Source organism: Camelus dromedarius, chromosome 13 (assembly GCF_036321535.1).
Source record: "Camelus dromedarius isolate mCamDro1 chromosome 13, mCamDro1.pat, whole genome shotgun sequence".
In the NCBI taxonomy this organism is placed as follows: domain Eukaryota; kingdom Metazoa; phylum Chordata; class Mammalia; order Artiodactyla; family Camelidae; genus Camelus; species Camelus dromedarius.
In genome coordinates this window covers 62342023-62356788 of record NC_087448.1, presented here as the reverse complement: position 1 = coordinate 62356788, position 14766 = coordinate 62342023, and the positions used below count along the sequence as shown (strand labels likewise).

General features: G+C 42.7%; 1 long non-coding RNA gene across 3 annotated transcripts in view; it reads left to right on the top strand.

Moving 5' to 3' along the window:
• LOC116157178 (uncharacterized) overlaps positions 1–14766 on the top strand; it is a 302223-nt gene that overhangs the window by 278802 nt on the left and 8655 nt on the right. For all 3 annotated transcript variants that reach the window (XR_010383639.1, XR_010383641.1, XR_010383640.1), the window contains exon 3: positions 308–422. This is a non-coding gene — a long non-coding RNA (uncharacterized LOC116157178). The remainder of the gene's footprint in view (positions 1–307; positions 423–14766) is intronic.

Sequence of the window (14766 nt, the reverse complement as noted above, 5' to 3'; positions counted from 1 at the left end):
TAGCTTTTTTATTTGAAGTAATACTATAGAGGTAAATTACCTATCACAATACTCAGTATAGAGCAGGCACTCAACAGATATTTATTGAATTCTATTAAGATAAAGTAGAAGCATTTGTAATTTAAAATATATCTAAAACTTGAATGTCTTTAAAGACGAGGAACATCAAATGTCTGAAAAATAAGGCAAACATCTGGTTGCAGCATTATTAAAGTGGTAATTCCAATGATGTCCATCAGTTTTTGCTTGACAGTTTATTCTGCGAGCATGTTAGTAAACATCTGATTTTTTTCTCTTTTTTTTTCAGTTGAGAGGATGCTTGTTCAAGGATGTAAAAAACGGACTGGTGGACTCTTTACTGAATTTACTGCGGTGTGACAGTTGCTGCTCTGACTCAAAAGAAGAGGAAAGCCTCACGAACTGTAAGAAATGATTTCATCCAACCAAAAGGTGGCAATCAGGTCATGTGGGGGGGAAACTGTATTTTGTAGGGATACTGTGGTTTACTTCAGCACTTTCTTGATTTCAAATATGACCACACCCCATTCCTCTTAGTATTTTGTGAAATATGTCTATTGAATTTCTCAATAGGTTTAAGAAACTTTTCAGTGAACGGACAGGCGACCAATAGCTTTTGGATGGCCAATAAGAGGTCAGAGAAATAGGAAGGACACTCTTCACCAAGAAGGCCAATGATGTGTGTGTTGGGAGGATACAGATGGGGCACAACAGAGGAGGGCTGTGGGGCTGTCCTGCTCACACAGGTAGAATCTGAGACTGACTTGCTTAATGTGAGAATTACTTAATTAGCATAGCAGATAGAGTTGACATTGAATCTCATTGCTGCAAGTCCCTAGCCTGTGACCCTGGCAAATTATTTAATCTTGCTCAGCTTCATTTTCCTAACCTGTGAACTGGGAATAATAATTAGATCTGATCCAGGGGTTTTGTGAGGATTAAATGAAATGGCTCGAGGAGTTCCTTGTGGGTGTGGCTTTGTTGGGAAAACGGCCAGTGTGTCCCTGGTTCAGGAAGGAGTTCTGAGAGAGGCAGGGAAGAGGGCTATGTGCTCTGCGGGGACGCAGCAGGAGAGAGGCCAGGCCAGGGGGCCGGGGAGCAGGGAGGAGACAAGCTGCTGGGTCCTCTTCCCTCCAGTCTTCAGATGCACTCATTCATCCACTTTCATCGGCTCCATCACCATTGTACTTCCTGCCCCCAGAACAGCATAAGCAGTAGATACTAAAATAAGAGTAGCGACATCTCCACATGGCTCTAGAGAAAACAACCAAAACTCCCTTCCGAGGAAACCACTCCCAGAATTGCACTGGGGACACAGAACAGCCAGTAAACTTCTTGAGCGCCAGTTGTGTCCTGGATGATGAGTGCGCCGGCTCTCTGGACTGCCTGGCAGGGCAGCTTCTGAGGGTGCATCCTTGCCTCCTAGATCCATGACCTTCCGTAGCATGTGTGCCCACTCACTGAGAGGTGACCTGATGGAGCCTGTGTGTTTTCTTGGCAACATGAAAGAACTGCTGAGAACACGGGCACGTGCTGCTCTCCCAGGGCCCTGTTGCAGTGTAAACTGTGCACAAACTCCCTAGTGGGGAATTGACAAAACGTGACCGCAGTGCAGTCACCCTCTGGTTATTATTTAGTTACTTGGTTATGTCAGTTATTTAGTGCTTTGAAGGGCAGGCAAATACCCTCAAGGACATATACAAAGCACAGAGGAAGGGGTGGAATGATCGCGTGGGTGTTGTTTTGTTTCGTGGTTGAACCTGAGCAGAGTCATTGGCAGCCCACGCAGTCACGCTCATGTGGCCTTGTGAGTGATCTTGTGATCTCCTCTGTCTTCTCTCCCTCTTTCCTCTCCCTGGGCAGTGCTCCTGGTCTTTTCAGCCATTCCCCTGCTCTCAGGGCCCTAAATATCTGCTAACCAGTTCTTCTGAGTTTCCCAGCGGCACGGTAGGGGCTCTGTTGCTTTGGGCTCCTTGGGGCCCTAGACTTGCCAGGGGCAGCCTTTAGTTTCTTTCCAAGGAAACACTACAAAGAGAACTTTTTTCCCTCCCATCGACACTGACCATTTCCTGTGTGTCATTATGCAGACAGGGTCGCTTATGCCCTGTTTGCCAGTGGCAGACAAGAATCCCACCCTGTCACACATGTATGAGAAGGCACTGCCATGGTTACATTTTTCTAGGTCACAGTCAATAAACGCTGACAAATTGCCTGTGAGCATTTTATTCCTATTACGCTGAGACATGAACATTGGATTTTCCTTTCTCCGTTTTTAATGTTGGAGGAGCCTGCGTTCATCACAGGAGGGACAGAAGATACGGACTGCAGGTCAGAGGCACAGTGCCCACAACAGCTCACTCTGTAGGTTTAATAATGTATTCTTCCCCAAGCAGTATGTGCTCCCTGCACCTATACGAGACACCCACAGAGTGACTGTCTAATTTGCAAAAGCTGTAACGAGGGTGAATGGCAGCTAGCAGCAGGCAAGGTAGTCTAGACTCCAGAATTGCAATTAAAGTAGAAGGGCTTCACCAGTATTTGTCACCACACATGGAGCCTTCACTTTGGGAAAAGAACAAAATGCCCAACACATTGTCATAATCCCCAGCGGCAATTAGCATTCTGTGAGCCTGTTTCTCTCAATGCCTGAGCTCTCCCTGTTCACAAAGACCTCGTCTGCTGTCCACTCAGAACCCCGAATGCCTTTTCAGGCCAGAGAATACAATCTGTACCTTTGTACAGTGCCCTACAGAATCAGGGAGCAGTGACCTGCAACCCCTGGGTTGGAACCGGAGCCCCTTAAACTGAAGATGAGTCATTCCAGGGAGATGAGGAGAGACAGGACTGAACGTTAGCTATGATTCTCCCCCTGTGTATTTGCCAAAGCTCTCAAGGGCCACCATGTGAGGGTCTCATAGCAGCTGGAATTCACTGAGACAGAAAGTTAAATCCTTGGAGCTTTCTAAATTATGCTAATGAAGCCACACAAGATACATGCCAGTTAAACTACCCCTTTCAGGGAAGTTCAGAGCATCCCAGTGAAGGAGCCTTACTCACTAGTACAGCCACCTTCTCCCAGAAGTCCTTACAGGTTATTGTGTTTGATGGTGTGACTCTGTCAAAGAAATGGATTAGACGAGGTTGGGTCCTTGACTGTAAAACAAAATATGTATACTGGAAATTAGTCCGAATTCTGGCATGTCACGACATAGCTACCCAACTGAGTCTTCCTTGGATGATCCTAGGACGGTGGCTGCCAGCTCAGTCATAGCCTGTCTCTTAAGGAGTCTGAATGCAAAACCATACAGAAAGTGACACAGAGCAGAACACTGTACAAAGTAACATACATAGCTTTAATAAACAAAGAATAACTGAATCTCTCACACTGCCACCTCACCTCTGCTGCCCATTCTGGAGAGAGTGAAGGGAAACTGTATAAACTCTGCCTCCTCCAGATCCTTCCACTGCCTTCCTTCTCCCTGCCGGTCAGGAATCGTATTTCACTCAGCCAACAGAGAGCACAAAAGCTCAAACTCAAGCTTTTGGGGAAAGGAGCACGTCTTGGACTTCTTTGCGGGCTGGCTAGGAGATTATGATAGATTTACCCCAGCATCCATCTTCTAATGCCCTTGTTTTTAATCGGGTCTATTGAGATACAATTTACATAGAATACTTATCACCCATTTTAAGTGCAAGTTTTGACAAACATGTAGTCATGTGTGTTAGTTTCTTGGGGCTGCTGTAACAAAGTACCACCATATGTGTGTGTGTGTGTATATATATATATATATATATATATATATATGTATATATATAATTATATGTATATCATTATATTGAGTGAAAAAATTAGGTATTATACAGACAGTCTTGTGTATGGCTTCTTTTACTTGACATCATAATTTTGATATTCATTTGTACATTTTGGCATAGCAAGTTTGTTCCTTTTTTATTGCTGTGCGGATAGATGAATATACCATGAATTATTTATACATTCAATTCCTGATGGACATTGAGGTGGTTTCCAACTTGGAACTGTTACAACTAAAGTGGCTATTTGTGTACAAATAGTGTGTGGACAGAAGTTTCATTTATCTTGGGTAAATATCTAGGAGTGAAATTGCTGAGTCTCAGAGTTAGGATGAGATTAACTTTATGAGAAACAGCCAAACTGATGTCCAAAGCGGCTGTGCCATTTTGAATTTCCAGCAGTGATGTATGAGAGCGTCAACTGCTCTTCACAGCACTTGACTTGCCATTTAAAAAAAATCTCTAACTATTCCAATGAATGTGTAGTTTTATCACACTGTGGTTTTAATTTGCATTGCCGTAACGACGAAAGGTGTCAAATATCTTTTCACGTGTTCTTTTGCCAGTGCTGTATCTTTGCTAAAATGGGTTTGGCCATTTTTATCCAGCTGCTTTTTAAATTATCATTGAATTTTAGGATATAGTTAGGATAGAAGTCCTTTATCAAATATATGTTTTGCAAATATTTTCTCATACATCTGCCTTTTCTTAACTGTCTCTTTAAAAAAACAAAGGTTTAAATTTTGATGAAGACCAATTTATCAATTGTTTTATAGTTTATACTTTGAATGTTCTAAGAAAGGTCACAAAAAATCTATGTTTATCTCTAAAAGTTTGATAGTTGTAATTATTATGTTTAGGACTATGATCCATTTTGAGTTAATTTTTGTATGTGGTATGAGGTAAAGATTAGAGTGCATTTTTAATTTTTTTATTTCTGATGCTCTTCTTTTTTTTTTACATAGATTCAAATTTCTACCTTAGTAACATTTTGTTTCTGCCTGAAGAACTTTGCTTAACATTTTTGCTTAACATTTCTTATAATGTGAGACTGTTAACAATAAGTTATCTCACCTTTTGGTTGTCTAGAATGGATCTGATTTAGCATTTATATTTCAAAGGCTTTTCTATTGGATATAGAATTCTCAGTTAATAATGTATTTCAACTCAAAAGATGTTACTTTATAGTCTCTAGAGAACATAATTTCTGATGAAAAATCTGCTGTAAATCTTTTCTTTGTTGTTCTGTATATAATGTCGTGTTTTCTGATTGTATTTTCTTTTTAATAGTGCTTTTCAACAGTTTGATAATAATGTGCTTTAGTGTGGGTTTTCGCAATGTTTCTTTTGTTTGGAATTTATAAAGCTTTCTATAATGTGGGTTTATAATTTTCATCATATTTGACAAGTTTTTACCTGTTATTTCTTCAGGTATTTTCTGTCTCCACTCCTCTGTCTCTCCCTCTCTTATCCACTTGCACTTTTGTGAGACTGACAATGTCCCACAGTTCGATGAGTCTATTCATTTTTCCACTGTGCTGCTTCATTTTGGAGAGCTATTACCGCTTTGTCTTCAGAGTCACTGATCATTTCTTTGCAGTCTCTAATCTGCTATTAATTACTTCTAGTGTATTTTCATTTTATATATTTTAACTTAAATCTCTAGAAGTTCCATGGGGGTCTTTTGAAAATCTTCAGTTTTTCTTCTCGTCGTGTTTCCTTTACATACTTGAGCATATTTATAATATTTGTAATTGGTGTTAAAACCTTATCTGCTAATTACACCAGTTCCCTTGTTTCCTTATATTAATTTTTTCTCCTGATTATAGGTCATATTTTCCTGCTTTCTCTCACGCCTGATAATTTTTTAATGCTAGATATTGTGAAATTTATGTTGTTTCAGGGTGCATTTTGTTGTATTCCTTTAAAGTTGAATTTCTGGCAGGCAGTAAAGTTATTTGTAAATCAATTTAATCATCTCAAGGTTTTCTTTCAAGCTGTGTTAAGATGGGTCCAGAACAGCCTTCATTCTAGGTATAATTAAGCCCAACTACTAAGGTGAGAACTTTCTGAGGATTTTATCAAATTCCCTATGTAGTATGAGGTCTCTCCAGTCTTGGCTGCAGGCGGAATAAATATCTGTGCGAACGTGGGGAATTATTCAACCTATGACTTTTGGGGCTGCTTCTTCCAGCCTTCTAGAGTCTCATCCCGTGCGTGTATAAAGCTTTTGCTCAAAGATTCAAGGATGTCCCCTACAGGTCTTTGTCATCTTCTCTATGTACAGCTTTCTTCTCTCCAATATTTTACCTCATAAATTCTAAGAACACTTTCTTGAATTTTAAACTCTGTCTTAACTCAGAAGGACCAGTAGAATCTGCTTGAGCACCTCTCCCTGCATTGCATCATGGAAACCTGGTTGCAAGCAGCAATAATTGACATTCCTTTCTTTCATTTATTTATTTACTAATCATTGAATGTTGACCCTCACTCCATGCCAGGAAAGGCTTAATAAACTAAATACTTAGATACAACAAACAGAAAAATGTCCCAGTCCTTGTGGCACTTACATTCTAATGTTTTACGAAATAAAATGAAATTGCTGGAAAGAAATCTCTAAGCAGCACACATGAGACAGACCGCACTATATTGCGCTTCTCTTTGCTGCGCTTTGCAGCTATTGCTTTTTTTTTAATTGAATATTTGTGGCAACCCTGCATCAAGCCTTTTCTCAACATCACTATTTTTAATGTATGTACATTGCTTTTATTGACATAGCGCCATGGAACACTTAAAAGCCTGTAGTACAGTGCATGTATAACTTTTATGTGCACTGGGAAACCAAAACAAACAAACAAACAAAAAAACCCACGCGACTTGCTTCACTGCAATAGTCCCTTTATCGCAAAGCTCTGGGACTGACTCTGCGGCATCTCTGAGCTCTGCCTGTATAAGAGGCGCATAGAAAGTACAGAGTCAGGAAAATTAACAGGGACCAAGGTCATGCACAGAAACAATCCGTACTGCACAGGCTGCTGCTGCTGAGATAAGAAGCTCTCAAACCATTTTCAGATTCTTGCATCATTTGCTCAAGATTTGAACTTTTAGAAGAAATGATCACATGGCAAAATCCAAGTCAGTTCTTACCCCCCGATTCCTGGAAGGAAGGGAGAAGGACCTTCAAGGCCCCCTAACTTCTGCAGTGGAAGTGAGGCATTGTCTCTACCAAGATGGCACGAAATTGAGAACTCCTGATAAGGAGATCTGGTGTGATTGAAAGGAGGGCAGAGGTGGGAGGCTGGACAGTCAGAAGACGACAAAAATCCACTACAGCCGCATAGAAGAGCTGAGACCCATGGAGGTGGCAGTAGTAAAAGGCAAAAATAAGGTAGAAGCTGAATTCAAGAATTAGAAAAAGGAAAAGAAAGGTTGCTTACTCATTAGCGGAGACAAAATACGCATCGGGGGGAGGAGAGCCAAGTTCTGAGCGACTGGAGTGGCCGGTGGGTCCCCAGCACCGGTGCCGGCTCGCTGGAGCTGCTGTCCTGGACGGGAGATGGCGTGTGCCAGTGGTTCATGAGGGCTGGAGTTACTGCAGATGTGATCATTTTCTCTCCCTTTTTATTTCTGTATGCATTTACAACGAACTCATTAAACAAAGAAACCTGAGTGTCTTTCTTGACATCTGAAAGAACAGACCAGACTCCGCCCTGCTAAGTGACGGGGAAGCTATGCCGGGGCCAGGCAAGGGTGGAAGTCCCCCACGCTGTGCCGACTCCTGGGCCCCAGTGACTGTGGGGGTCCCATCCACTCGGAACCCCCACATCTTTCCTGTCTACGCAGGGCTTTCTGTTCTGAGACTTCATTTTAAGAGATGTGACAGAAGATGTCAATGGTTTGACCATTGTGCCCACCTGTGAGTCCCCAGCAAGCATGAGCCACTCAAAATAAGTCACTGGGCATGGGAGTTTTCACTGTGATATTTAGACAAATTACATGCCCCACCTTGATTTTTTTCAGAATGCAAATGGCTTTCATTGTCTCAGAGGGCTGGACACAGCGCAGGTTCTCTCCAGAGAACGAACTCTCCTTAAGCACAGTTGGCTGTGAATTGGGAGTTGTAAAGTGGTGAGAACAACTGAAATCAATGACAATATTTAGCTTCCTGCCAAGAGTAGCTCGCCCAGTTAGCAGACTGCGCTCAGACGCCTGCAGCGCACTGAGAACACCCCTGGGCTAGCGGGTGGCCCGGCTGGGGACGCACTAATTGCTTTTATCAATGAGGAGACGTCCCTTTTCTCCACCGATGTTTCTTGAATTTCCATCTCATGCTTGGTTGGTGAAGCATCACTGCTACAAGCCAAACCGCAGTTACAATACTCTTCTCCTAATCGAAATCAGCAGAGCATATTTTGAAGGAGGAAACAGGAAAAAAAAATAGTTATATTTAATTCCTAAATGGTTCTTTAAAATCATGAACATTTTCAAGTGTAAAATCAAGTTATTATCTAATGAGTTTAAACCAACTGCGACACGCTGCCCTCCAGTACTGCATGTCAGTACTGGGCTGGATGCTAGTTTCCAAGTAAAGAGCACTGGATTTGGAGTCCAGAAACTGGGGATCCTATACAGTTGCTCAAGGACACTCAGCACCACTTGGCCACTTGACCATAACTAGACCTTAGCCTCTTTCTTTGTGAAAAGGGGGGGATCCAGGACCACACTGTCTCACAGCCCTGGGGTCCAATGAGGATGAATAAGGTGTCAGGCAAACACGAGAGACTATAATCTGAAACAGTGGGTGCTTGCAGACATTCACTGTGTTTATGCCACCAGAGGAGGTGCAGTCACCCATCAGTGAGTACACGCTGACCCCCACCTCACCCCAGCATCCCGCTCAATGAGCATGTTAGCTCGTGTCTCTGCTCTTCCCTTTGTCAACTGCTTATTATTCAGAAAGACCAGCATTTTTGTTAACAGAGCCATGGACAGTTAGAAAGATACTCACTTTCCCGTTTCCAAGACCCAGTGTGATCCAGAATAAAAGGGATTGTTTTAAGAGGGATTACTGTCCTCCTGAAAATATTTTCCCTTCAAAAGAAAATCACCTCTCCCTTCATTTGGATAATGATACAGGAAAAGAAAACATTGCGTCTGGGAGGATATCGCAGAGATGGGAGAAGGTGGATGAGGAGAGGACAGAAGAACAATGGAAGGAACAGGAACGCAGGCAGAAGAGTGTGAGAGAGAGAACGCTGGGGGATGGGGACAAACAACAAAGCGAGAGATATTCACAAAGAGAGACGCGAATTTAGCAAGAGGCACAAAAGACATTTGAAATCAACCTAGAAACCCGTCCTACAAAGAGAGAATTTTGGAACAAAGGTGAACCTGTACCTAGAGCTGTGTTGAATTCTATGTGTGGAAAGAAGGATGGTCTCATTGAAACTATATGGCATAGCCTGTGGACCTAGTGGTTAAATAATTGACCCACTTATAATATTTTATTTATTCTTCCAGGGTCTTGTTTATCACAGACTGTTTCCCCTTAGAGTTATTTATGTCCCTGTCCGTCTCCTTTACCAGAGAGTGGATTCCCGTGGGACAGAGCCAAGTCTTCCTCAGTTTTGTCTTATCCCCAACACCTAGCACGGTGTCTAACATGCACTGAAAGTTGAATAGAATTTTGCATTGAGTTGAATTATTTCAAGACTTTATTATCTCTTCTGTGTGTGTGTGTGTGTGTGTGTGTGTGTGTGTGTGTTGCTAAGTTCTGGAGAATTGTATTTGGGTTTTAACTTCTCAAGTTAGAGGTATGAAAGTTGTGCACTCATATACCAGGGGATAGTCCGGATCATCTGTTCACTGGGAGTGATTATGTGTCTCTTCTTGACGGGGTCTGTCTGTCCGCACGTTAGGGAGTCAGGAGAGGAAGTGGGGATGACAGAATGCAGATCCGCGCCGGCAGGTAGAGCAGGGCGGAGCGGGAAGCGTTGTGTATAGAAAAGAAATACAAGCCGCTATCCTCGCCGCTTACAAAGTGTAAAATCTAGTTGGAGGAGAAGAAAAACTGAAACAGTTAAGCCAACTATTGATGGGAGCAAGCCACACATCTCTCTCCATGACGGGGATATTTTAGCAAGGAGTGACAGAGGCGTTACAGCCGTTCACGACAAAACTAGTTCAGCCTCCCTAGCCTCTTTGTTTAGTCATCCTGAGGGAAAACTTCTAGTCCAGATCTTCCAGGTTAGGTACCCCTACCCTGCCAGCGTTTGAAAACGTCCTTCAGCACAGGGTGACGTGGCAGAGGCTGGCGGGGCCACCAGCCTGCATCAGTTGACACTGATCTGCCAAGAACCCTTCCAGATACACTGGAGGAGCAGCCTTTGAAAGGCATCCATGGGTCTCTTAATTGAGAGCAACACGCAACGTCCTGATGCAAACGGCAAAGCTGCGTCTTTTCTCTTTATCCGTACGTGACAGTTCCCTCAGGCCGTGAACGTGTGTAAAGACCAGTGGGTGATGCGACTGCTGTGACTTTGGCTGAATGAGCCGGACGCCGAAAGGCCGGCCCGTCTCACGCCCTCGGCCGCTGGACTCGCGCCGGGTTTGCTGGCACCCGCTCTGCTCTTCAGGCTGAAGGAGGTCGCCGGCTCCTCCTCATCACAGAGGTTTCACTCCTCATTATCTCTAGGGTAATCTTTGTTTTTTAGACCTAAAATAATGCAGAAATTATTTTTGTTTGGAAAGGACCATAATAAATACAAGGAAAAAAGGTTCCTCTTTTATATGAAGAGGGAAAGTTGTTTGCAGGAGGCATTGACAACTCAGAGGCTTTTAATGCTTTCTTCACTTTTCTAAGTCCAGAGGAGGGCTGTGGAACACCCAAGGATGAAAGGAGAGGGTGTCAGTCTTAAACAGAAGGTTCTCCACTTCGTGGTTACCTTCGTCGATTGGCTGTGTGCACACCCGAAGCTGCTGTGGGGCTGTGCTTGTGACACTGGACCGAAGGGCAATCCGTGTACAGTTTACTGTTGAAAACTGGTGGGGCACATTCAGGGAGCGTGAAGACAGTAAGAAGGATAGAAGGAAGGTGGAGAGGGTGTGGGAGCGAGGGAGAAAGGGAGGAAAAAAAAGCTAATTTCAAAACAAAAAGACTTTGGAATTTACATGCCTTCTTTTCCAATTTATTGAAATATGACATTTTGAAGAAACAACTAAATTCACACATCAACTACTTACATGCAGAAGCCAAAACAAGAATCCTTGTCTTTCTCTCTGTCCCAAATCTACCCATCATAACAGTAAATATACAATAAACAAATACCAAGATACAATGTTATATGTGTTAAAAAGGAAAACAGAGTAGGGTAGTGGATATAAAATGATGTGATGTGCTGTTTTAGATAGGGTGGTCAAGGAGTTCATTTGAGGACTGACATGAGCTGATATCTGATGAAAAACATTCCAATCTAAGCAAAGAGCATGTGCAAAGGCCCTGAAGCCAGAGCATGATGGCTGTGTTCCAGAAACTGAAAGGAGGCCAGTGTGGCTGGAGGACTGCAAGGAAAGAGGGAGCTAGTAAAACAGACTAGAGAGACAGCCAGAGCCCAGAAAATTTAAGGCCTTGTAAATTATAATCTACATGTTTTATTTGACTGGAGAACAGAAGCAATGTTTTATATAGAGAAGTGATGCAATCTGACTTCCCTTTGAAGAGGATCAGAAGGGCTACTGTGGAGGAAAGCATGTGTGTGTGTGTGTGTGTGTGTGTGTGTGTAAGGGGCTGTTGGGAAGAGTGGGAGCAGAAAGGTCAAAGGTCACATGGTAGATTTCAGAGTAGGTAATTTCGACAGCCCAGGCAAGAGATATTGCACCAGGGTTTTTGGCAAAAGGAGTAATGAGCAGTCACAGGATTAGAGATGTATTTTAAATGTAAAGCTGACAAGAGCAACTGACGGTTCAGATGTGGAAGAGAAGGAAAAAGAGAGAAAAGATAATTCTAAGGTGTTTGGCGTAAACGCTGGTTGAGTGATGGAGTCTTTTGCTGAGATGGAGAAGATTGGAGGGGATAGCGAGGACTCTCTTTTGTACATGGTTGGTTTGAGAAGCCTGTTCAGTGTCTGCCTGCTGCCTAGGCCCCAGGTGGAGGAGCCTGGAGTTTCAGAGGGAGGAGGCTGGAGGAGGTGGCATGATCTGTGAGTCATCAGTGTGTGGATGGTATTTAGAGCCACAGTACTCTGTGGAAGCCAGCGTGGGCAGGAAGGTGAAGCTGTCCAAGACCAAGTCCTAAGGTGCCTCAGCACCCATGGAGGGAGAAGAACGGGGAGGACCCACCACGCACCTGAGAAGAAATGACCAGTGGGGTGAGACAAAAAATCAGAACGCGGGGCCCCAGAAGCCAAGGGAAACACTTACAACAGTGCCCGTGCACATAAATGCTACAAAAAAACTGGCTGCTGTTACTAAGTCTCTTTTTGAAGACCTGTGACTCCCAAGTTCTGCCCTCAAAGAGGGCTGAGTTTCATGGCAGCTTTGACCAGCAGAATTGGGCAGGAGCTGTGTTAGAGTCCAAGATCAGACTGTAAGTGATGGAGAAGTGGATCAAGTTGAGAATTTAGAAGAAATACCATATTTGGCAATGTGAGGGTCACTGGTGACTTTGAGAAGAGAGGTTTTAGTGAAGGGAGACACAAGTCTAAATGGACTGCGCTCTCAAGAGAATAGCAGCGGGGAGAAAGGATGTGCCAAGTCCACTGTTGAGCAATTTGGCTTCAAAGAGGAGCAGAGAAATACGGTAGTAGCTTATTTCTGTCTTCAGAGGAGGATGTAAGACCAAGGGAAGGTTTGTTTTATTTTTGTAAGATATTTTTCTAGGATGATTTTGTGATGATGACAAGGAGCCAACAGAGAGTCTAAATCAATGATGTCGGAGACAGAGAGGACAATGGTAGAAATAAAGTCCCTAGATGGGTAAGAAGCTGTCAGACCCAGTGCCAAGCGGAGACTCTGGCCTTAGAGAGGAGCACAGATCATTCACACATTTGTAACAAGAAGCAACAGAGCAGATCTCCAGGTGCTGAGCAGGTAAGCTGACAGGTGTTTCGGGGGGAGGACAGGGAAGCCCAATTCTGACTGATTCCATGTTCTCAGTGAAATAGGTCATCAGATGAGCATGTGGAGGAAGAAGTAGCTATTGGAGGTTTGTAAAGAGAGAAGAGTGAGTGAACTATTTGATACAGGCAGTGTGGCTGCCCTGAGGGGTCCTGGGAGACGTGCGGTCAAGTTCAAGCCAGTCTGGTGCTTTTTCATTCATCCATTGTTTTGAATTTTTGTCCGTCTACATTGTTCATGTTGTGTATGTTGTCTTTAATCAGATGTTTTTCTCTTCATGTAGGCAACTCAAATCTGCTCATTTTTCCTCTATAAATTCTAGAATGTGTTAATTCGTAAGAAGGCTCGACTTCCACCCGAAATTATTATTTTTTTAATCCTCCACTATTTCTTCTAATATTTTTGTAATAAATATTAGCACTTTATTTCATATGGATTTTTGTGTGTGCAAGTGTTTACTTCACTTTTCTCAAAGTGGATAATACGGTGCCCCAACATCATTTTTCAAAAATCCACACTTTTCTCTCCTAAATGTCCCATTGTTCACATACATGTGTCTATTTTTGGACTTCCACAGTTGTTTCGTTTATCACGTCTGCTCCTGCATTATTACCACATTGCTTTCATTTCATAGAATATTTCTCAATATCTGATCAAAGAAGTCACCATTCAGATTTCATTCAAAAATTTCATGGCAAAACTTGGAAATTGTATCTTCCAGATGAAAATTACCTTCCAGATAAATCCAATTCAGTACAATAATTGTCTTGTCAAACATCATTTAAAACACTGAAGGGGTTTTATTGGCATTAAATTGAATTTATAGATTTATTTGGGGAGAAATAACATTTACAATCAGAGGACTTTTCATAGAGAAACATGTTATTCTCAATATTTCTTGGGGTCTTTTTCTTATGTCCTTCAGAACAGTCTTATAGCTATCTTCAGCGAGGAAACTGTGGCATCTTAGAGGCATTTTCTGGCTCTGACACCGTAAGACAAAAGTCATCTATTATCTTCCACACGGCACCTTGAGCAAATTAATCTCTTTGTGCCATCGTTTGCTTATCTGTTAGAAGAGGACTGTTGTGGGGAATAAATGAGTTAGTGCACGTGAAACACTTACAACAGGGCCTGGTGCTGCCATCATTAGACGCCTTTCAAGCCCCATAATTCAGAGCAGTCCTGACATCAAACCGCTGCCTTTCCACAAAGGAATATGTGCCTGGGCCGTGCACACAGCATTCCAATGTGTCTGAAAATGTAGTTTCCAGACTTTAAGCTTCTGTAATATAGGAGAGAGCTTGTGAGGGCAGATGTACAGACAATTTCAAAGAAATGAGACCGGTTTCTCATATAATCATAAAAAATATGTTAAAATAAAAACATTCAGGAACTGCTCTGTAGTTGAGTATATGTGTTTGGTACTGTTTCTTTGTTTGTTTGTTTATTTTATTCTTTTAGGTTGTTTACATAATCTAAAAACCAGATAAGTTTTAAAATGTCTTAACGCAGAGGGAGACTGCGGTAGATGAGTTCCCTGAGTGGCACGAATGTATCTACACAACCAATAAAGTGCATCCTTGAACCAGCCAGGCAACCACAAGACATGCATTCCATACTGAACAGCTTGAATTACACCTCATTATGTTATTTTTCATGTGCATTCAACACCACTGCTTTTACAAGAACAGCAGAGGGACCAGCTAATCACCAGGAAGGGGAGGCCGCGCCAAAACGACCCCGGCTGGCTCCATCTCTTACCTCGTGGTTTCATTGCCAGAACCAACAGACCATTAGACTCTTCATCTGTTAAAATATATT